The sequence below is a fragment of the Dermacentor variabilis genome, chromosome 10 (genome assembly GCF_050947875.1).
Source record: "Dermacentor variabilis isolate Ectoservices chromosome 10, ASM5094787v1, whole genome shotgun sequence".
In the NCBI taxonomy this organism is placed as follows: Eukaryota; Metazoa; Arthropoda; class Arachnida; order Ixodida; family Ixodidae; genus Dermacentor; species Dermacentor variabilis.
The window spans coordinates 34,954,177-34,978,731 of record NC_134577.1 but is presented as its reverse complement, the minus strand read 5'-3'; positions in this window follow the sequence as shown (position 1 = coordinate 34,978,731).

The window sequence follows — 24,555 nt, the reverse complement described above, 5'->3', positions numbered from 1 at the left end:
CAAGCGTACGGCGTTACTATAGTATACGTGGCATTGGTGCAAGGTAAAATCTGACGTACAAATATCTGTCATCAGGCATCACGTGGACAAATCTACACGCTGCGTTAAGCAAAGGTCGAGTGAGCACGAGCCAAATGCCAGAAGAATACGATGTGGAGGCGTCCAGCTTCCAAGCATACAACCTTCGTCGAAAGCTGAAATTTGCGTGTTGCCTATTCATAATAATCGAATAAGGTTAATGGTATAATTGGCAGGTATAACTACGGTGGTTGTGTTTGTCATGCTTTATGATCACGTGGATTTGGTTGCTGTCAGGAATTAGGGTATCATGAAGAATCATGGTCTAGGCCCTTCCTCACAAACTTTTGCGCTTCGTTGCTGCGTTTGGTGTTTTTAGCTGATATGAGACATAGCATTTATCTTCGGCACTTCCAGAATGGTTAATTTGGCGGAAGGTTTTGCTATGTATGTGTGCTTCGCATGCGTTCGCCTGTTTTTTTAGAGCGCAGCTCTTTGGCGTCCGTTCCTGGGTTTCGCGTCGTCGTCGGCGTTGTCGTCGGCCTCGTAACCAGCTCCGCCCCCCTTTCATCCCCCCAGCGCTAGCAGCGACCGACTGATACCGCTGGATGCCGCTGACGCCGCTAGAGAGTCAAGATAACGTGACTGCATAGAACACCGTCGCCGCCATGCAGAAAGAGGAGGAAAGGGTCCCCCCCCCCTGTTCTTGTGTGGCGGATAGGGTGCTCTTCAGTTGCCGACGCGCCGGTTATTTCACGTAGGCCCCGGCACGTCGACGAATACGTGACCACCTTCCCACGGCTAGACCTGGTTCTTAGCGCTGCGGAAGCGAGGGTATCATATTGTTTGTGTCGGCATCGGCGGCGTTGTCCCTGAAACCAACTCCGCAGCTGGGGTTGACTCACTATCGGCGTCAGCGGCATCAGTCAGTCGCTGCTATCTCTTCCCTCCTCCCTTTATCGTGTTGTCCGCTTGCTGCGCGCGCTTCTGCCCCCATCGTTTGCCGCTGGGTGTACACGCCGCCCCCCTCCCCCCTCTTCCTGCGAGTCTCCGGTTGTCAAATCGCCGGCTCGAACTTAATTCCTTTCTTCGCTCCTCCTCCAATGCAACCCCTGTGCGGTGGCAATCAGAGAGCCAGATCGGTGGCGGCGGATCTGTATATGTGCACCGCCCGAGCCGAAATTGCCGCTGCCGTTCGCCCTGTGCGGTGGCAATCAGAGAGCCAGATCGGTGGCGGCTTGACATAAAGACAAACAGCAATTTCCTAACACTTATGCGGGAGAACATCCCGTTCCTCTCGCTCGTAACGCGTCCCACGGCTGTGACAATCTCGCGAGGCACTTGTATAGATCTCGTCTTTGAGAATCCAGCATTGGTGTACCAAGTCGAACATATATCAGTCTATTTCTCCGACTACAAAGCTTCCTTCATGACTGTCAAGAACTGTTAGTGGAGTCTTTGTTAAAGGAATACGTGTGAAAAATAAAAAAAAATTCTGTGATAGCGCATACATGTGTTGCTCGATTTCTTTGCCTCAATCTATCGAAAAGGTGAAACAGCTTATTTGCTGCGCTCAAATTTCGCATTAGGAAGTAACGTAATCGTCGGTAATTTTTTTGTTTTTTGTATACGACCGAAAGCATTTCGGGTGCTGTGTCAATCTCGCTCTCGCGCGGTGTGAAGAACGCTGTTGGACGTATGCTTTATTGAGTCCGTGTCTGAGTGTAGCGACATCTCGGGAAAGGGAAACTAACCGTAAGTGATCGCTCCAGAATGCCCACCTATTTTTGCCAAAACGACGCAAACAGAGAAATAAAGGCATGCTACCAATGGCGGACACAAGCGCTACTGGTTGTCCTGTTTCATTTGATAGATTGTGCCTGACGCATTCATGCGCGAGGGAACGACAATGAAAGTGGTCGATGTCTTTCTGCCCTGCACAAAAGCCGCCGGATGTCATAACGAGTTATACTTCCTGGAGTACTCAAGTGTGTTGATAATAAAACTCCAAGGCTTCGCGTGCCCGCCTCTATCACCGTGCTTCTGACATACGCTTGCGGTGTCTTTCTTTCTTTTTTTCTGTTTCAACGGTGCTGTGAACGTCCGGCACGAGATCGCCCTGGTCGTTTCGGGAACCATTGTGAAGCAAAGGCGATGCTGGCCTTTCGTCCATCGTTACCGCGACCAGCGTGGGTGGCAGCGTGGTGACCTACTATAGTAGCCGGACTAGCACGGTAAGGACATTGAAGGCGTGACTTATTGCATCCTAGTAGTAAAGCCATAGCGTTAAGGGCCAACAGCGCATGGCCGTTATGTTAAATCTTCTCATACCTAATTATTAAATGTGGGAAACAATAACGGAAAACTGAAAATGATGTAATTTTTTTGAGCTACCTCCAAGTTCGGCCATGGCAAGAGACCGCGTTTCTACAAGAAAGCTCGACTTCGTGCATAACGTTCTCTGCCAGCGTTTCCCGAGGAACATTAGGTCGCATAAGCTGCAGTTGGCTGGATGCGTGGGAATCAGTCAGGGATCTTTGAATGCTCTCGCATTCCAATCTTAAAGGCGAAGCTTAAGCGTCCTCCAAATTATTTGTTTTTCGATCTGCAACAATAACTGTGTAAAACGAATTCGCGTTCGCTAAACTCGAGTGCGCCAACGTTCCTTATAACAGTTAGTAATCATGCGTGAACAAGGCACTATACTAAATAAAAGGTTATAATTAACCGAGGTATACTTATGCTACCTGACTAATGTTCTCACTACAAAAAAAAAAAATGGGAATTGCGTAAATCGGGACTGATTCAGTTGAGGATCGCATGAGGAACACGTTACGAATAAAACAGACGTGCGTTGCCTTAGAATCATAGTTAATTGAAAACTGCCATGAAAGCGTTTGCGTTGTTCAGCATGCGTTCGCTTTCGAGCCTCCTTTCCAACGAACGTTCGTTTACTACGGATGATTCGTGTGCGCTGCTCTAGTGGCTGCGTTTTCCAGTCCAGCATCCCAGCAGTGAAATCTCTTCTCGATATACTTCGCGTTCTTGCCATATGATCGCTGGTAAAAATTTATCCGCAGCTTCCCACTCATCATCATCATGAGCCTAGTTACGCCCACTGCAGGGCAAAGGCCTCTCCCATACTTCTCCAACAACCCCGGTCATGTACTAATTGAGGCCATGTTGTCCCAGCAAACGTCTTAATGTCATCCGCCCACCTAACTTTCTGCCGCCCCCTGCTACGCATCCCTTCCCTTAGAATCCAGTCCGTAACCCTTAGTGACCATCGGTTATCTTCCCTCCTCATTACATGTCCTGCCCATGCCCATTTCTTTTTCTTGATTTCAACTAAGATGACATTAACTCGCGTTTGTTCCCTCACCCAATCTGCTCTTTTCTTATCCCTTAACGTTACACCTATCATTCTTCTTTCCATAGCTCGTTGCGTCGTCCTCAATTTAAGTAGAACCCTTTTCGTAAGCCTCCAGGTTTCTGCCCCATATGTTAGTACTGGTAACACACAGCTGTTATACACTTTCCTTTTGAGGGATAGTGGCAACCTGCTGTTCATGACTTGAGAATGCCTGCCAAACGCATCCCAGCCCATTCTTATTCTTCTGGTTATTTCAGTCTCATGATCCGGAGCCGTGGTCACTACCTGCCCTAAGTAGATGTATTCCCTTACCACTTCCAGTGCCTCGCTACGTACCGTAAACTGCTGTTCTCTTCCGAGACTGTTAAACATTACTTTAGTTTTCTGCAGATTAATTTTCAGACCCACCCTTCTGCTTTGCCTCTCCAGGTCAGTGAGCATACATTGCAATTGGTCTCCTGAGTTACTAAGCAAGGCAATATCATCAGCGAATCGCAAGTTGCTAAGGTATTCTCCATCAACTTTTATCCCCAATTCTTCCCACTCCAGGTCTCGGAATACCTCCTGTAAACATGCTGTGAATAGCATTGGAGAGATCGTATCTCCCTGTCTGACGCCTTTCTTTATTGGGATTTTGTTGCTTTCTTTGTGGAGGACTACGGTGGCTGTGGAGCCGCTATAGATATCTTCCAGTATTTTTACATATGGCTCATCTACACCCTGATTCCGTAATGCCTCTGTGACTGCTGAGGTTTCGACTGAATCAAACGCTTTCTCGTAATCAATGAAAGCTATATATAAGGGTTGGTTATATTCTGCACATTTCTCTATCACTTGATTGATAGTGTGAATATGGTCTATTGTTGAGTAGCCTTTACGGAGTCCTGCCTGGTCCTTTGGTTGACAGAAGTCTAAGGCGTCCCTGATCCTATTTGCGATTAGCTTAGTAAATACTTTGTAGGCAACGGACAGTAAGCTGATCGGTGTGTAATTTTTCATGTCTTTCGCGTCCCCTTTCTTATGGATTAGGATTATTTTAGCGTTCTTCCAAGATTCCGGTACACTAGAGGACATGAGGCCTTGTGTATACAAGGTGGCCAGTTTTTCTAAAACAATCTGACCACCATCCTTCAACAGATCTGCTGTTACCTGATCCTCCCCAGCTGCCTTCCCCCTTTGCATAGCTCCTAAGGCTTTCTTTACTTCTTCTGGCGTTACCTGTGGGATTTCGAATTCCTCTAGGCTATTCTCTCTTCCACTATCGTCGTGGGTGCCACTGGTACTGTATAAATCTCTATAGAACTCCTCAGCCACTTGAACTATCTCATCCATATTAGTAACGATATTGCCGGCTTTTTCTCTTAACGCACACATCTGATTCTTGCCTATTCCTAGTTTCTTCTTCACTGTTTTTAGGCTTCCTCCGTTCCTGAGAGCCTGTTCAATTCTATCCATATTATAGTTCCTGATGTCCGCTGTCTTACGCTTGTTGATTAACTTAGAAAGTTCTGCCAGTTTTATTCTAGCTGTAGGGTTAGAGGCTTTCATACATTGGCGTTTCTTGATCAGATCTTTCGTCTCCCGCGATAGCTTACTGGTTTCCTGTCTAACGGCGTTACCACCGACTTCTATTGCGCACTCCTTAATGATGCCCATGAGATTGTCGTTCATTGCTTCAACACTAAGGTCCTCTTCCTGAGTTAAAGCCGAATACCTGTTCTGTAGCTTGATCCGGAATTCCTCTAGTTTCCCTCTTACCGCTAGCTCATTGATTGGCTTCTTGTGTACCAGTTTCTTCCGTTCCCTCCTCAAGTCTAGGCTAATTCGAGTTCTTACCATCCTATGGTCACTGCAGCGTACCTTGCCGAGCACGTCTACATCTTGAATGATGCCAGGGTTCGCGCAGAGTATGAAGTCTATTTCATTTCTAGCCTCACCACTAGCTTCCCACTATGGCGTCTCAAATATTGCCATAATCACTTTTGATTATTATGCCCAATAGTTTGAAGCTGCCGCAAAAAGGAAGCATCTTACGGTTTTCCAGGCTCCTTCTTGATCGCTGGTAATGCAAGCTATTCCGGCGTAATACTGCTGCGCGTGCTTGTCCTTGGCCATCACATAACTGAACCCGCACATTTTAAATCGAGAACACATTCGTTTGCAGTTAACGAATAGGAAGTTTAGCGCGCACACTCGGTAGTGATGTGTTAACTGTAATACTATACATAGTTTTGTGCGCTCAAATCTGTTAAAATCGTGGCTTCCAAATTTTGCAATTAGCATTCCCTTGAAAGTGCACCCATTCTCGGCATCTGATGTGTATAGTTCCAGGATTCTTTGCTGAGGGAGCAGGGTTCATGACCAACGTTAAGGCCAACTTGTGTCGCAGAGCTTGTGGCGCAAGGGGCCGCTCTTCGATGACCCTATCCGACCCCCACTAGGCTGACTGGGCGGCTCTAGCGGCATGATGTCCTGGTCCACGCCCTGCCGTCCTCGTGACCAGCAGTTCTTGCATACTTGTATCTTGCTGCCGGCCCTATTGAGCTGATGACTGGTTCTTAAGTCGACCTGGTGTCTTGCCAAAGATCCTGCTGTTCTGGTGACCGCCTGATCTTTTCCGGTCTGGTACGTTGTTTTCCGCGCTGTATACTAGGTGGCTAGCGGTTGGAGGCCAGCCTGTCGGACCTGGTGGCCAGCTCTCATAGTAGTCTGTTGCCTTGTTCCCCACACTGCAGACATCTCGGCCAGCTGCTCTAGAGGCCTGGCGACTTGCCTGCCCTGAGGACCTGTTGGCCAGCTGTTCTAGCGACCTCGTGTCATGTTCTCCACTCTGCGCACCCCGTGGCAAGATCTAGCGGCCCGCTACCCTGCGGCCCGCTACCCTGCGGCCCGACCTACGGATTTTGCGGCTAGCTCTTCTAGCGACCAGGTATGTTCCTACCCGCACTACAGACGTGATGGCCAGTTGTCATGGTCACATTTTACCCACCCTGTGGTCGTGGTGGCCAGGTGTCCTAACAAACGGGTATGTTGCTCTGGGCCTTGCCGACCAAGTGGATGGCAGTTCTTGCGACCTGGTGTCTTGCCGTCTGCCCGCACCTGGTGGCCAGCTGTTCAACCGACCTTGTGTGCTGCTGATGAAAAGATTGACTGGGCGGCGTAGAATCACAGGAAGCGAAATTCTTTCTCACAATTTCTTTGTAAAAACGGCTAGTTGAGCAAGTTGGCAGTTATCCTTGAAATTAGCGTGTGTCCTTTGTTGCTTTGATTTCAGTCATTTATTTGCGTTTATACGTCGCCTCCGCTGCCATAACAGGCGATTTAGACAGAACCGATATCGCGGCTTGTGTTTACCTGGGCTACCGTTTGGCCACTGTCTGTGTCTGAGGTTGCACGCAAGAGTGCTCATCTACTTTCGTAAACGTTTCTTTTCGCTACAAGATACGAACTTTAGTTCGCAAAAAGGCTCGTCAAAATCGCAACATTGCCCGAGTGCAAAAATATAAACTGATTCGGAATGTGCAATGGCTGTACTAACTACAGGATGGCCTTAAGTTGATGAGAAATGGCTCGAACATGTCGAAATCTGCGGCGTAAAGCATCAATCACCGGTGGTCGATTTGAATAGGCGTAGTAAAGAAAGAGATAAATGAGGCTGTATAGGTGCATTTGCGGAGTTACTAATTTGTGCGTTCAGTTACAGAGAAGTTAGAACAAAGCTGTGTGGACATTCTAATAGGCTATGGTCTGTTTCTTTTTTTCGCGACAAGCAATCTTCGCAAACTTGTGTATACTTCGCGTAAATGCGGGTCAAAATACGTGGATTTGCAGGGGTAGCGGTATGTACGTTCAAACACAGCTCTTGAGGAAAGTTGGAACAGAGGTGCGCTGACATTCTAACGAGCTATCGGCTTATGTTCTTTACGCGGCAAGCAAATTTGGTGAATTCGTGTCTTCTGCTAAAGGAGTGCCAGTAAGGTTCTTTTCAATACGTAGGGTTAGCTGCGTGTAGTTACCGCTTTTTAGACAACAGAGAGCACAGCTATGTCGATATTGTGATAGGGATTATCATGTTTCTTCCACGACACAACATTCTAGTAAATTGGTGTATCCTTCGCCTAAATGATTTTGGCTATAGATGCATTCAAATAGGTAGTGATATGTGCTTCCTGTCGCAGCTTATTCTAGAAATCAGAACAGGGATGCTTAGAAATTCTAATGGGCTCTTGTTTGTATTTTCCGCGAGGAGTAATTTTTGCAAATGCCTGTGTTCTCCACTTAAATGAGGGTCACTATATGCGCATTTGCCGAGGCACTGATATGTGCGTCCAGTCACAGATTTTCAGCGAAGTTACGACTCAACTGGGCTTACATTCTAAGGACTTATGGGTCACTATATGCGCATTTGCCGAGGTATTGATATGTGCGTCCAGACACAGGTTTTTAGGGAAGTTATAACACAGCTGCGCTGACATTCTAACGAGCTATGGGCTTATGTTCTCTCCGCGACAATTAAATTTGGTAAATTCATGTATTTTTCTCCTAAACGAGCGTCAGTGTATGACCATATCGATGGGTAAGGTTATGTGCGTGCAGTCACCGCTTTTAAGAAAACTGAGAGCAAGAACCAATTATTAAGTGTCACTATAAATATATTAGCAGGGGTAGCGATATGTGCGTCCAGTTACAGCCTTTTAGGGAAGTGAGAAAAGGACTGCGCACCCATTTTAATGGACCATATTTTCATTTTTCCCGCGAGAAACAATTTCTGTAAATTATGGTATTGTTTGCCTTAATGGGAGCCAGTATATGCCCATTGGTAGAGGTAGCGATATGTTAATCCAGTTACAGCTTTTTAATGAAGATATAAGAGGGATGTGTGGGCGTTTTAACAGGTTATTCTCGTACATTCTTAGTCGACAAACAATTCACGTAATGTTCGTGTACTCTTCGCCTAAATGAATGTCACTTGATATTAATTTGCAGGGATAGCGATATGTGCGTCCAGATATAGCTTTTTTAGGGAAGTGAGAACAGGACAGTGCAGCCAGGCTAATGGGCTATAGTTTCTTTTTTTTGCGAAAAGCAATTTTTGTAAATTTGCGTATTCTTCGCCTGAGTCAGTATATGTGCATTGGTAGAGATAGCGATGTGTTAGCCCGTATACAGATTTTTAGTGAAGATATAACATGGCTGTTTGGACGCTCTAATGGGCTAATACGTTTAGTTTTTCGTCGACAAACAGTTCCCGCAATTTGCTGTATTCTTTATCTGTCGCTGTTTATTTATTAGCAGGAGCAGCGATGTGTGTGTCCAGTTGTAGCTTTTTAGGGAAGTGAGAACAGGAGTGCGCCGCCGTCTGATTCGGCTAAAGTTTGTTTACCTTTCCCTAAAAAGCAATTCATTTAAGTTAGTGTATTCTTCGCTTAAATGAGAGTCAATATATGCCAATTGGTAGAAGTACTGATATGTTAATCGAGTTAAAGCTTTGTAAAGAACATATAACAGGGTTGTGTGGACATTCTAATGGTCTATTGTATTTAGCTTTTTGGCCGATAACAGTTATCGTAACTTCATGTATTCATCGCCTAAATGATATTCACTGTGTATTTATTAGCAGGTGTAGCGACATGTTAATCCATTTCCAGCTTTTTAGTGAACATATATGAGGGTTTTGTGGACATTCTAATGGGTTCTTGTCTTATGTACTTGGTCGACAAACAATTCGCGTAATTTCGTGTATTCTTCAGCTAAATGCGTGTCACTATATATTTATTTGCAAGGGTAGCCATATGTGCGTCGAGTTGTAGCTTTTTAGGGAAGTGAGAACAGGACCGCGCAGCCATTTCGCTGGGCAGTATTTTGTTTTTTCAAGCAAATAGCAATATGTAAATTAGTGTATTCATCGCCTTAATTGGTCAGTATATGGGCTTTGGAAGTTGTATCGCTATGTTAATTCGTTTACAGCTTTTTAGAGCAGATATAAGAGGGTTATTCTGTTATATTTGTGGTGGACAAAAAATTAAGGTAATTTCGTCTATTCTTCGCTTAAGTGAGTGCCGCTGTATATTTATTTGCAGGGGTAGCGACATTTGCGTCTACTTGTAGGTTTTAGGGAAGTGAAATCAGGACTGTGCAGCCATTTTAATGGGTTATATTTCGTTGTCCTCGCGAAAAGCAACATACGTACGTACATACATACATACATACATACATACATACATACATACATACATACATACATACATACATACATACATACATACATACATACATACATACATACATACACACACATACATACATACATACATTCATACATTCATACATACATGCATGCATGCATGCATACATACATACATACATACATACATACATACATACATACATACATACATACATAATCAGCCTGGTTACGCCCACTGCAGGGCAAAGGCCTCTCCCATACTTCGCCAACTGCCCCGGTCGTGTACTAATTGTGGCCATGTTGTCCCTGCAAACTTCTTAATCTCATCCGCCGACCTAACTTTGCCGCCCTCTGCTACGCTTCCCTACCCTTGGAATCCATTCCGTAACTCTTAGTGACCATCGGTTATCTTCCCTCCTCATTACGTGTCCTGCCCATGTCCATTTTTTTTTCTTCATTTCAACTAAGACATCATTAACGCGCGTTTGTTCTCTCACCCAATCTGCTCTTTTCTTATCCCTTAACATTACACCAATGATTCTTTCCATCACTCGTTGCGTCGTCCTCAATTTAAGTAGAACCCTTTCCGTAAACCTCCAGGTTTCTGCCCCGTAGGTGAGTACTGGTAGGACACAGCTATTATACACTTTTCTCTTGAGGGATAATGGCAACCTGCTGTTCATGATCTGAGAATGTCTGCCAAACGCACCCCAGCCTATTCTTATTCTTCTGATCATTTCAGTCTCATGATCCGGATCCTCAGTCACTACCTGTCCTAAGTAGATGTATTCCCTTACCACTTCCAGTGCCTCACTAACTATCGTAAAGTGCTGTTCTCTTCCGAGACTGTTAAACATTACCTTAGTTTTCTGCAGATTAATTTTTAGACCCAGCCTTCGGCTTTGCCTCTCCAGGTCAGTGAGAATGCATTGCAGTTGGTCCCCTGGGTTACTAAGCAAGGCAATATCATCAGCAAATCGGAAGTTACTAAGGTATTCTCCATTAACTTTTATCCCCAATTCTTCCTAATCCAGGTCTCTGAATAGCTCCTTTAAACACGCGGTGAATAGCATTGGAGAGATCGTATCATCCTGCCTGACGCCTTTCTTTATCGGGATTTTGTTGTTTTTTTTATGGAGGACTACGGTGGCTGTGGAGCCGATATGGATATATTTCAATATATTTACATACGGCGCGTCTACACACTGATTCCGCAATGCCTCCGTGACAGCTGCGGTTTCGACTGAATCAAACGCTTTCTCGTAATCAGTGAAAGCCATATATAAGGGATGGTTATATTCCGCACATTTTTCTATCACCTGATTGATAGTGTGAATATGGTCTATTGTTCAGTAGCCTTTACGGAATCCTGCCTGGCCCTTTGGTTGACGGAAGTGTAAGGTGTTCCTGATCCTTTTTGGAATTACCTTAGTAAATACTTTGTAGGCAACGGACAGTAAGCTGATCGGTCTATAATTTTTCAAGTCTTTGGCGTCCCCTTTCTTATGGATTAGGATTATGTTAGCGTTTTTCCAAGATTCCGGTGCGCTCGAAGTCATGAGGCATTGCGTATGCAGGGTGGCCAGTTTCTCTAGAACAATCTGCCCACCATCCTTCAACAAATCTGCTGTTACCTGATCCTCCCCGGCTGCCTTCCCCCCTTGCATAGCTCCCAAGGCTTTCTTTACTTCTTCCGGCGTTCCCTGTGGGATTTCGAATTACTCTAGACTATTTTCTTTTTCATTATCGTCGTGAGTGTCACTGGTACTGTATAAATCTCTAGAACTCCCCAGCCACTTGAACTATCTCGTCCATATTAGTAATGATATTGCCTGCTTTGTCTCTTAACGCATACATCTGATTCTTGCCAATTCCTAGTTTCTTCTTCACTGCTTTTAGGCTTCTCCGTTCCTGAGAGCATGTTCAATTCTATCCATATTATACTTCCTTATGTCAGCTGTCTTACGCTTGTTGATTAACTTGGAAAGTTCTGCCAGTTCTATTCTAGCTGTAAAGTTAGGGGCTTTCATATATTGACGTTTCTTGATCAGATCTTTCGTCTCCTGCGATAGCTTACTGGTATCCTGTCTAACGGAGTTACCACCTACTTCTATTGCACACTCCTTAATGATGTCCATAAGATTGTCATTCATCGCTTCAACACTAAGGCCCTCTTCCTGAGTTAAATCCGAATACCTGTTCTGTAGCTTGATCTAGAATTCCTCTATTTTCCCTCTTACCGCCAACTCATTTATCGGCTTCTTATGTACCAATTTCTTCCATTCCCTCCTCAGGTCTAGGCTAATTCGAGTTCTTACCATCCTATGGTCACTGCAGCGCACCTTGGTGAGCACGTCCACATCTTGTATGATGCCAGGGTTAGCGCAGAGTATGAAGTCTATTTCATTTCTAGTCTCGCCGTTCGGGCTCCTCCACGTCCACTTTCGGCTATCCCGCTTGCGGAAGAAGGTATTCATTATCCTCATATTATTCTGTTCCGCAAACTCTACTAGTAACTCTCCCCTGCTATTCCTAGTGCCTATGCCATATTCCTCCACTGCGCTGTCTCCAGCGTGCTTCTTGCCTACCTTAGCATTGAAGTCGCCCATCAGAATACTGTATTTTGTTTTGACTGTACCTATCGCCGATTCCACGTCTTCATAGAAGCTTTCGACTTCCTGGTCATCATGACTGGATGTAGGGGCGTAGACCTGTACAACCTTCATTTTGTACCTCTTATTAAGTTTCGCAACAAGTCCTGCCACCCTCTCGTTAATGCTATAGAATTCCTGTATGTTACCAGCTATTTCCTTATTAATCAGGAATCCGACTCCTAGTTCTCGTCTCTCCGCTAAGCCCCGGTAGCACAGGACGTGCCCGCTTTTTAGCACTGTATATGCTTCTTTCGGCCGCCTAACTTCACTGAGCCCTATTATATCCCATTTACTGCCCTCTAATTCCTCCAATAGCACTGCTAGACTCGCCTCACTAGATAACGTTCTAGCGTTAAACGTTGCCAGGTTCATATTCCAATGGCGGCCTGTCCGGAGCCAGCGATTCTTAGCACCCTATATATATATATTGTATACTTGGCTCAAATGAGAGTCAGTATATGTGCATTGGTAGAGACAGCGATATGTTAATCCATTTAGATCGTTTTAGAGAAAATATAACAGGGCTGTCTGGAAATTCTAATGGGCTATTGTAGTTGATTTTTGGGCGATAACCGTTCTCGTAATTTCGTGTATTCTTCATCTGGATGAATGTTTCTACATATTTATTAGCAGGGGTAGCGATATGTGCGTCCAGTTGTAGCTTTTTAGGGAAGTGAGGACATGACTGCGCAGCCGTCTTATTCGGCGAAAGTTTGTTGATCTTTCCCTAAAAAGCAATTCATTTAAATTAGTGTATTTTTCGCTTAAATGAGAGTCAGCATATGCCAATTGGTAGAGGTAGAGATATGTTAATCGAGTTAAAGCTTTTTCAAGAACATATGACTGGGTTGTGTGGACATCCTAATGGTCTATTGTATTTAGCTTTTTGGTCGATAAGTGTTCTCAAAACTTCATGTATTCTTCGCCTAAATGAGATTAACTATATATTTATTAGCAGGTGTAGCAATATGTTAATCTATTTACAGCTTTTTAGAGAAGATATAAGAAGGTTATTCTCTTATGTCTTTGGTCGACAAACAGTTAAGGTGATTTCGTCTATTCTTCGCTTGAGTCAGTGTCACTGTATATTTATTTGCAGGGGTAGTGATACGTGCGCCTAGTTAGCTTTTTAGGGAGGTGTGAACATGACTGTGTAGCTATTTTAATGGGCTAATGTTTGCTAATTTACAGCGAAAATTAATTTTTAGAGATTGTTCTCTTCTTCTCTTAAATTAGTCAGTATATGTGCTTTGGTAGAGGCAGCTACATGTTATTCCATTTACAGCTTTTTAGAGAAGATTTACGAGGGCTTTGCGGACATTCTAATGGGCTATTGTGTTTAGCTTTTGGTCGATAATAATTCTCGTAATTTCGTGTATTGTTCGCCTGAATGAGTGTGGCTATATATTTATTAGCAGGAGACGTGATATGGTATGTCCAGTATAGCAGTCCACCTATTTAGGGAAGTGAGAACAGGACTGTGCAGCCATTTTATAGGGCTACAGTTTGTTTATCTTTCCCGAAAGAAAGCAATTGATGCAAATTAGTGTATTCTTCGCCTAAATGATAGTATATGCCCATTGGTAGAAGTCATCATCATCATCATCATCATCATCAGCCTAGTTACGCCCACTGCAGGGCAAAGGCCTCTCCCATACTTCTCCAACTACCCCGGTCATGTACTAATTGAGGCCATGTTGTCCCAGCAAACGTCTTAATGTCATCCGCCCACCTAACTTTCTGCCGCCCCCTGCTACGCATCCCTTCCCTTAGAATCCAGTCCGTAACCCTTAGTGACCATCGGTTATCTTCCCTCCTCATTACGTGTCCGGCCAATGCCCATTTCTTTTTCTTGATTTCAACTAAGATGTCGTTTACCCGCGTTTGTTGCCTCACCCAATCTGCTCTTTTCTTATCCCTTAACGTCACACCCATCATTCTTCTTTCCATAGCTCGTTGCGTCGTCCTCAATTTCAGCAGAACCCTTTTCGTAAGCCTCCAGGTTTCTGCCCCATATGTGAGTACTGGTAACACACAGCTGTTATACACTTTCCTTTTGAGGGATAGTGGCAACCTGCTGTTCATGATTTGAGAATGCCTGCCAAACGCACCCCAGCCCATTCTTATTCTTCTGGTTATTTCAGTCTCATGATCCAGATCCTTGGTCACTACCTGCCCTAAGTAGATGTATTCCCTTACCACTTCCAGTGCTTCGCTACCTATCGTAAACTGCTGTTCTCTTCCGAGACTGTTAAGCATTACTTTAGTTTGCTGCAGAATAATTTTCAGACCCACCCTTCTGCTTTGCCTCTCCAGGTCAGTGAGCATGCATTGCAATTGGTCTCCTGAGTTACTAAGCAAGGCAATATCATCAGCGAATCGCAAGTTGCTAAGGTATTCTCCATCAACTTTTATCCCAAATTCTTCCCACTCCAGGCCTCTGAATACCTCCTGTAAACATGCTGTGAATAGCATTGGAGATATCGTATCTCCCTGTCTGACGCCTTTCTTTATAGGGATTTTGTTGCTTTCTTTGTCGAGGACTACGGTGGCTGTGGAGCCGCTATAGATATCTTCCAGTATCTTTACATATGGCTCATCTACACCCTGATTCCGTAATGCCTCCATGACTGCTGAGGTTTCGACTGAATCAAACGCTTTCTCGTAATCAATGAAAGCTATATATAAGGGTTGGTTATATTCTGCACATTTCTCTATCACTTGATTGATAGTGTGAATATGGTCTATTGTTGAGTAGCCTTTACGGAATCCTGCCTGGTCCTTTGGTTGACAGAAGTCTAAGGTGTGCCTGATTCTATTTGCGATTACCTTAGTAAATACTTTGTAGGCAACGGACAGTAAGCTGATCGGTCTATAATCTTTCAAGTCTTTGGCGTCCCCTTTCTTATGGATTAGGATTATGTTAGCGTTCTTCCAAGATTCCGGTACGCTCGAGGTTATGAGGCATTGCGTATACAGGGTGGCCAGTTTCTCTAGAACAATCTGACCACCTTCCTTCAACAAATCTGCTGTTACCTGATCCTCCCCAGCTGCCTTCCCCCTTTGCATAGCTCCTAAGGCTTTCTTTACTTCTTCTGGCGTTACCTGTGGGATTGCGAATTCCTCTAGGCTATTCTCTCTTCCACTATCGTCGTGGGTGCCACTGGTACTGTATAAATCTCTATAGAACTCCTCAGCCACTTGAACTATCTCATTATATTAGTAACGATATTGCCGGCTTTGTCTCTTAACGCACACATCTGATTCTTGCCTATTCCTAGTTTCTTCTTCACTGTTTTTAGGCTTCCTCCGTTCCTGAGAGCCTGTTCAATTCTATCCATATTATAGTTCCTGATGTCCGCTGTCTTACGCTTGTTGATTAACTTAGAAAGTTCTGCCAGTTTTATTCTAGCTGTAGGGTTAGAGGCTTTCATACATTGGCGCTTCTTGATGAGATCTTTCGTCTCCTGCGATAGCTTACTGGTTTCCTGTCTAACGGCGTTACCACCGACTTCTATTGCGCACTCCTTAACGATGCCCATGAGATAGTCGTTCATTGCTTCAACACTAAGGTCCTCTTCCTGAGTTAAAGCCGAATACCTGTTCTGTAGCTTGATCCGGAATTCCTCTAGTTTCCCTCTTACCGCTAACTCATTGATTGGCTTCTTGTGTACCAGTTTCTTCCGTTCCCTCCTCAAGTCTAGGCTAATTCGAGTTCTTACCATCCTATGGTCACTGCAGCGTACCTTGCCGAGCACGTCTACATCTTGTATGATGCCAGGGTTCGCGCAGATTATGAAGTCGATTTCATTTCTAGTCTCACCATTCGGGCTCCTCCACGTCCACTTTCGTCTAACCCGCTTGCGGAAAAAGGTGTTCATTATCCGCATATTATTCTGTTCTGCAAACTCTACTAATAATTCTCCTCTGCTATTCCTAGAGCCTATGCCATATTCCCCCACTGACTTGTCTCCAGCCTGCTTCTTGCCTACCCTGGCATTGAAGTCGCCCATCAGTATAGTGTATTTTGTTTTGACTTTACCCATCGCCGATTCCACGTCTTCATAAAAGCTTTCGACTTCCTGGTCATCATGACTGCATGTAGGGGCATAGACTTGTACCACCTTCAATTTGTACCTCTTATTAAGTTTGACAACAAGACCTGCCAACCTCTCGTTAATGCTATAGAATTCCTGTATGTTACCAGCTATTTCCTTATTAATCAGGAATCCGACTCCTAATTCTCGTCTCTCCGCTAAGCCCCGGTAACACAGTACATGCCCGCTTTTTAGCACTGTATATGCTTCTTTTGTCCTCCTAACCTCACTGAGCCCTATTATATCCCTTTTACTACCCTCTGATTCATCCAATAACACTGCTAGACTCGCCTCACTAGATAGCGTTCTAACGTTAAACGTTGCCAGGTTCAGATTCCAATGGCGGCCTGTCCGATATGTTAATCCAATGTTAATCAATGTTAATCCATGCGATATGTTAATCCAATAAAGCTTTTTAGAGAACGTATAACAGGGTTGTGTGGACATTCTAATGGGCTATTGTATTTAGTTTTCTGGTCGATAACAGTTCCAGTAGGTTCATGTATTTTTCGCCTAAATGAAATTCAATATATATTTATTAGCAGGTGTAGCGTTATGTTAATCTATTTACAGATTTTTAGAGAAGATATCAGAGAGCTATTCTCTTATGTTTTTGGTCGACACACAATTCACGTAATTTCGTGCATTCTTCGCTTAAGTAAGTGTCACTGTATATATATTTGCTGGGGTAGCGATATTTGCGTCTAGTTTTAGCTTTTTAGGGAAGTGAGAACAGGAAGATTTAGCCATTCTAATGGGTCATATTTTGTTTTCCTTCTCGCGAAAAGCAATTTATATGCATTAGTGTATTCATCGCTCAAATGAGAGTCAGTATAAGTGCATTGGTAGAGATAGCGATATTTTAATCTATTTAGAGCTTTTTAGAGAAGATATATAAGGCCTTTGTGGAAATGCTAGTGGGCTACTGTATTTAGTTTTTGGTCGATAACAGTTCTCGTAATTCCGTATATTGTTCGCCTGAAAGAATGTCGCTATATATTTATTAGCAGGAGACGTGATATGGTATGTGCAGTTGTAGCTTTTTAGGGAAGTGAGAACAGGACTGTGCAGCCGTTTTATGGGGCTACAGTTAATCTTTTCCGAAGAAAGCAATTGATGTAAATTAGTGTATTCTTCGCTTAAATCATAGTATATGCCCATTGGTAGAGGTAGCGATATGTTAATCCAATTAATGCTTTTTAGAAAACGTATAACAGGGTTGTGTGGACATTCTAATGGGCTATTGTATTTAGCTTTTGGTCGGTAACAATTCTCCTAATTTCGTATATTGTTCGCGTGAATGAGTGTCGCTATATATTTGTACAGGTGTAGCGATATGTTCATCTATACACAGCTTTTTAGAGAATTTTAAGAGGGCTATTCTCTTATGTTTTTGGTCGACAAACAATTCAGGTAATTTCGTCGATTCTTCGCTTAAGTGAGTGTCACTCTATATTTATTTGTAGGAGTAGCGATACTTACGTCTAGTTGTGGTTTTTTGGCGAAGCGGGAACAGGGCTCTGCAGGCATTTTAATTGTTTATATTTTGTTTTGTTTTTTCTCGCGAAAACCAATTTATATCTATTAGTGTATTTTTCGCTCAAATGAGAATCAGTATATGGGCATTGGTAGAAATAGCGATATGTTAATCCATTTAGAGCTTTTTAGAGATGATTTAACAGGGCGGTGTGGAAATTCTGAAGGGCTATTGCATTTAGACTTTGGTCGATAAGCTCTCGTAATTTTGTGTATTCTTCGCCTAAATGAGCGTCACAAAACATTTATAAGCAGGGGTAGTGATATGTTAATCCGCTTCCAGGTTTTTAGAGAAGATATACCAGGGCTGGTGTGGACCTTTTAATGGGCTATTGTCTTGTGTTCTTGGTCGATAAAGAATTCTCGTAATTTCGTGTACTCTTCGCGTGAATGAGTTTCACCGTATATTTATTATCAGGGGTCGCGATGTGTGCGTGCAACTTTAACTTTTCAGGTAAGTGAGAACAGGACTGTGCAGCCGTTTTAATGGGCTATAGTTTGTTTTTTTCGCAGAAAAGCAGTATATGGAAATTATTGTGTTCATCTCCCAAATGAGTCAGTATATGTGTATTGGAAGAGGTAGCAATTTATTAATTCATTTTGAACTTTTTATAGAAATTCTAACAGGGCTCTGCGGAAATTCTAACGGGCTATTGTCTTACGTTTTTCTTATTAAGCAATTCCAGTAATCTCGCGTATTCTTCGCCTAAATTAATTTCAGTACATGTTTATTTGCAGAAGCGGCCATAAATAGATGCTGTCATAGCTATTGAGTCAAATGACAACAGCGGTGTGCGAAAATTTATTGGTCTGTATTTCGTTTTTCCCGCGACTAGAATTTTTCGTTAATTCTTGTATTAATTGCCTAAATGAGTGTCACTATGTACCTGTATGCATTGGCAGGGTTAGCGATATGTACGTCAAGTTGCAACTTTTTAGAGAAGTTGAACATGGCTGTTCTGTCTTCCAGCGCACAACATCTGCAGGATCGGAGTGACGCGTGTCACCGGTGAAAGATGTCGAGAGCGAGTGGGGCTTTACTAATCGAGGTAGAACCAAATTGGGAAGGCCCACTAAGCTTCAAGAAGACATTCCCTCAACAGAACAGGAATTGGCCTCCCTGGTGCAGTATTCGGTCACCCCCTCCCAAATGGCTCACTCAATTACCCAATGGCCCTCAGTCCCCAGCAGCTGCGGAACCCCTGGCCAAGGCGGCGGTCAGACCTGTAACTCCGCAGAGGGTGCTAATAATCTCCGGGTCCGGACAGGCCGCCAAGGGAAACTGACCCTTGCAACGTTTAATACCCGAACCCTCTCGAGTGAGGCTAACTTAGCAGGACTCTTTGAGGAACTATCAGAGATTGTTTGGGATATCATCGGCCTTAGTGAGATTAGAGGAACTGGTGAGGCTTATACATTGTTGAATAACGGACATGTCCTCCGCTATAGAGTTTTCCTATATAAGAAGCAATACGGGGTAGGATTCCTAACCCATTAAGACATATCGGGCAACATTGACGAATTCTTCAGCATCAGCGAGAGCGTAGCAGTAGTCGTAATCAAACTCGATAAGAGGTATAGATTAAAGGTAGTAAAAACCTACTCTCCAACATCCAGTCATGATGATGATGAAGTAGATCATTTTATGATGTTGAATGAGCGATGAGAAAAGTGCAAACTCAGTATACTGTAGTAGTGGGCGACTTCAGTGCAAAAGTGGGGGGAAAGCAGGCTGGTGAACAAGCAATTGGCAACTACGGCGTCGATTCTAGGAACGCTAGAGGAGTGATGCTGGTTGAATTTGCAGAAAGGCATAAGCTAAGAATAATGAACACCTTTTTCAAGAAACGTAGCAACAGAAATTGGACCTGGAAAATCCCTAATGGTGAAACAAGAAATGAAATTGATTTAATATTTTCTGCCGATACCAGCATAGTGGAGGATGTAGAAGTAAACAAGTAGGGTAAAGTGCAGTGATCATAGGTTTGTGAGAGCTAGGATTCACCTCAGTTTGAAGAGAGAAAGAGTAAAATTGGCCAAGAACAGGTCAACCTAGAGGCAGTAAGGGTAAAAGCAAATTCAGGCTGGTACTTGCAAACAAATATGTAGCCTTAGAACAGAGAGTGTGAGAGTAGGGCTGAAGAATAATATTCAGAAAACAAAATATAATGATAAATAGCCGGGCAAAGAAACAAGAGTTCAGGATCGCCAGTCGGCCTCTGGAGTCTGTGAAGGAGTACGTTTACCTAGGTCAGTTAATCACAGGGAACCCTGATCATGAGAAGGAAATTCACGGCAGAATAAAAATGGGTTGGATCGCATATGGCAGACATTGCCAGCTCCTGACTGGAAGCTTCCCATTATCATTGAAAAGGAAGATGGACAATCAGTGCATTTTACCAGGGCTGACATATGGGACAGAGAGTTGAAGACTGACAAAGAAGCTTGAGAACAAGTTAAGGACCACGCAGAGAGTGATTGAACGAAGATTGCTAGGCATACCGTTTAGAGACGGAAAGAGTGATTTGTATCAGAAGAAACGGGTATAGACGATATTCTAATTGACAACAGGAGAAAAAAAAAAGGAGCTGGGCAGGTCATGTAATGCGCCGGTTAGATAACCGTTGAACCATTAGGGTTACAGAATGGATGCCAAGAGAAGGGAAACGCCATCGAGGACGACACAAGACTAGGTGGAGCGATGAAATTAGGGATTCGCGGGTGCTAGTTCGAATCGGGTGGCGCAGGACAGGGGTATTTGGAGATCGATCGCAGGGAGAGGCCTTCGTCCTGCAGTGGACATAAAACAGGCTGATGACGATGATCATTATTATTATGATGATGATGTGCGGACATTCTAACGGGCCGTAGGCTTTTGTTTTTCCTCGACGAGCAATTTTCGTTACTTCGTGCTTTATTCGCTTAAATGAGGCAATATTTGCGCATTAAGCCCTAGGGATATGTTTATTTTTATGACGAATCTTAGAGGAGTGAGAATATAGGGCTGCGCAGACATTCTAAAGGGCTATTTTCTGTTTTTTCCGCGACAAGCAATGGACGTAAATTTGTGTATTCTTATCTAAAATGAGTGTCACTGCATGTGCATTCAGGTGATAGTGATATGTGCGTCCAGTAACAACTTGTCGAGAAGTTAAAACAAGGATGTGCGGCAATTAAAATTTATTTTTTTTCATCGATAAGCAATTTACGTAAATTCTTCTATTCTTTGCTTAAATGAGAGCCAGCACATGTGCATTCAGCGATAGCGATTTATTCATCCATTTACTGTTTTTTAGAGAAGTGAGAATAGGACTGCGCAATCATATAAGTGGGATGTATTGTCTTTTTTTTTTTTTTAGAAGGGGAGGAGAAGCAACCCTCGTAAATTCGTGTCATCATCTTCAGCCTATTTTATGTACACTGCAGGACGAAGGCCCCTTCCCTGCGATCTCCAATTACCCCTGTCCTGCGCCAACCTATTCGAACTAGCACCCGCGAATTTCCTAATTTCGTCGCAGAACCTAGTCTTCTGCCGTCCTCTAATGCGCTTCCCTTGTCATGGTATCCTTTATGTAGCCATAATGATCCAATGGTTATCTGAACTGCGCATTACATGACCTGTCCAGTGCCATTTTTTTCTCTTGATGTCAATTAGAATATCGGGTATACCCGTTTGCTCTCCGAACCAAACCGAGCTCTGTCTCTCAAGGTTATGCCTAGCGTTCTTCGTTCCGTCGCTCGTTGCGCGGTACTTAACCTGTTCTGAATCTTCTTTGTCAGTCTCCAAGTGTCTACCCCATATCTAAGCACCGGTAAAATGCACTGATTGTATACCTTCCTTTTCAATCATAATTGTAAGCTTCCAATCAGGAGCCGACAATGTCTGCCGTATGCGATCCAACCAATTTTTATTCTTCTATGATGTTCCTTCACATGATCAGGGTTCCCAGTGATTAATTGAACTAGTTTAACGTACTCTTTCACAGACTCTAGAGGCTGACTGGCGATCCTCAACTCTTGTTCCTTTGCCCGGTTGTACATCATTATCTTTGTCATTATCTTTGGAAGTATATGTGCATTTGCAGAGGTAGTGATAAGTACAGCCTCTTAGAGCTTTTTACAGAAGTAGGAAGAGGGCTGGGCGAACATTTTATTGATCTGTAATTGTGCATCCAAGTTTGTTTGCTTTATTATGCGCTTTTCGCTTCCACGTCAAGTACGAGTAATATTTTCAAACGATATCAGCCGTATTATGCTGATGCGCAATTTTAAATTTCGCACGAAGAGGCTGTTTTCAATTGAAAATGATGTTTCTATTTTCAGGCGTATATGCATATAATTTATCTTACGCTTTCTGGTCGTTTGGGCGACGTGAAGTAAAGCGTCACAATAGTGCCCTGCTCTTTCAATGACATGTGGACGCACTGTGTGAGTTACGTCAGCATTGTGTTAGTCCATTCTTGTCTTGCAGACGCTGTTAAGGCAGAGGACAAAGACCGACCTATTTATTCTGATTTCTTGATCTTGGAAACGTAAAAGCAGATTTGAGTTGCCAGTGCCAGGAGGTCCTGGCATTGGGTAGTTTTGGATTGCTATATTAATTTTTTTTCCTTTTCTGTGCAGACCTGCTTGCCCTACGAGACAAAGATCTTCATTCTGCAACTGGACATTACAAGATAAAACACGCACCTGTGTTTCAAGCAGCAAGCGCACATCGAATCCATTCTTGGGTATTCACCGCTACGCGAGGTGTTATATAACAGACAGAAAAGTCTAATGACATGAGGTCTTTCCATAAAATTCGTCCAACTGAATTTAATTGCTTTAATCGTAGCCGCAGCCTGTGATGCAGTCAACTTTCCTTGCCCATTCACCAACGCAGTTGACAGTATATTACCGTATTTTCCCGGTATCGCACATTGCAGTCAATCTACACGGATGTTTGCGGCAGACGGCAATCTACTTCGTGTTATGATGGTGAAGATCTCATAGATGGGTGGCTGGATGGTCATGATGTGCACCCTGTCGGACATACTCCATGAGCAAGAAGCTGTCGTGGATGTATGTCCAAGACAGAAACTCACTCGCCTAACAATACCGCATCTGCATTAACCAAGAAAAGTAGCCGCGTGAACTATATAAACACCACTGAAGTTACGTTTGTTATTAGCAGCAGGCATCATCAGTAAACATTGCGCCCAGACATCGAATGCTATGGGTAAGGCTGTGGCAAGTACTGCTAGCAGTTAGAGTAGACGAGAACATATGGTGCCATTGAATGACATTGAATGTGCATTATCGCTGACAGTTTTGCCCAGAAATCGTGGAATTGTCTCACATGATGTCATGCTTTATGGAGTAAAGCGGATAGGTCATTTGCATAGACTCCCCGTAGGCGCCGCTCCTATCGCCTAATATTGTAGGGGCAAGGGGCTCACACGTTTCATGCTGGTTATGGTATGAAACACTAATGGCGATGGCAAAAGCTTACGATACTCATGTGAAAGACAAGCCTAGCGGTGAAGCTCTTTTCACCAGGTTTCGCATGGACCTATCTAGCCCCGTTTGTTAGGTCCAATGTAGTACCGTAGTGTAACTGGTTTTTTTTATTGAAATAAAGGACTTAAGGGCACAAAATTACTTTTTGTTGCGCTGTAACGTGGTATAACTGTTTAGCGCGGTCGATGAATCCGTAAGCTCGGGAAGACACGTAGGGTACGATTCTCACTCTCGCCTTCGCATCTCTCCCAGGTCCACCTGTCTGCTGGAGTAGCGAGGCGAACAAGATCCGCAGCCGCACGCTAATGTCAGTCCACAGGTGCCAGTTGCGAGAAACGTAGGCGACACTGTGCTCCCGCCTTGCCGGTGGCAAGAACACTCCGTGTTGTCTCCGTGCAGCCGGATACTCCACTTTGAATATCGGTTGTTACAGGATGTCGAGCAGGGTTGAGCCTTCTTACTCTGCATTTTGACATGCAAAGATGTAATGTTTAAGTGGCTCGGCGGCTCATATTTGCCAGTGTGTATGCTTTGCTACTTCTTAAAATTACTTTATGTCGGCCATGCGCTTTTTCTACGATATTTGAAGCACACAATTAACGACCTGTGAATGTAGATGTTGATGTAAACAAATGCGCCGCTTCGTTTGATCCCAATGCTGCCCGCTATGACATACTGAATATTCGAAAGCTGTAAAGATTTCGTAAAAGTGATACAAAAAGCGAGTTTCAAGTGCGCAGATCAGCGACAACAAACCGCAAGGCAGTGGCGTCCGCAGAAGGAGCTCAGCGCGGCTTTAACGGCCGCACTGCTGGCACAACAGCATGATTATACTCGCTCATAGAGTAGTGGGGAGTGCGAGCTGGCTTGCAGGTACGACATGCTTCATCGGAGAAGCCTATCTCTGCATACGAAACGCATAACCGACGCACGCTGAACATGGGCGCAGGTGCACAAATCAACGGGCGAAAGCCCCCGTGGGCCTCCAAAGCGTTTCCAGCGGCATGCGACAGTGGGCAGAACAGCAAAGTAAAATAAAAGCGCATTATTAACGAAAGCATCCTGTAAATCTTTTTTTAGAGAGAGCTGGACATTATCGGTCTAATAATGAGCATCCGAATAATTTGCTAGTACTGAACTTAATAAAGCACAATTGGAGGCAGCATCAGTGTAAATTCAAACGGAAAGTAT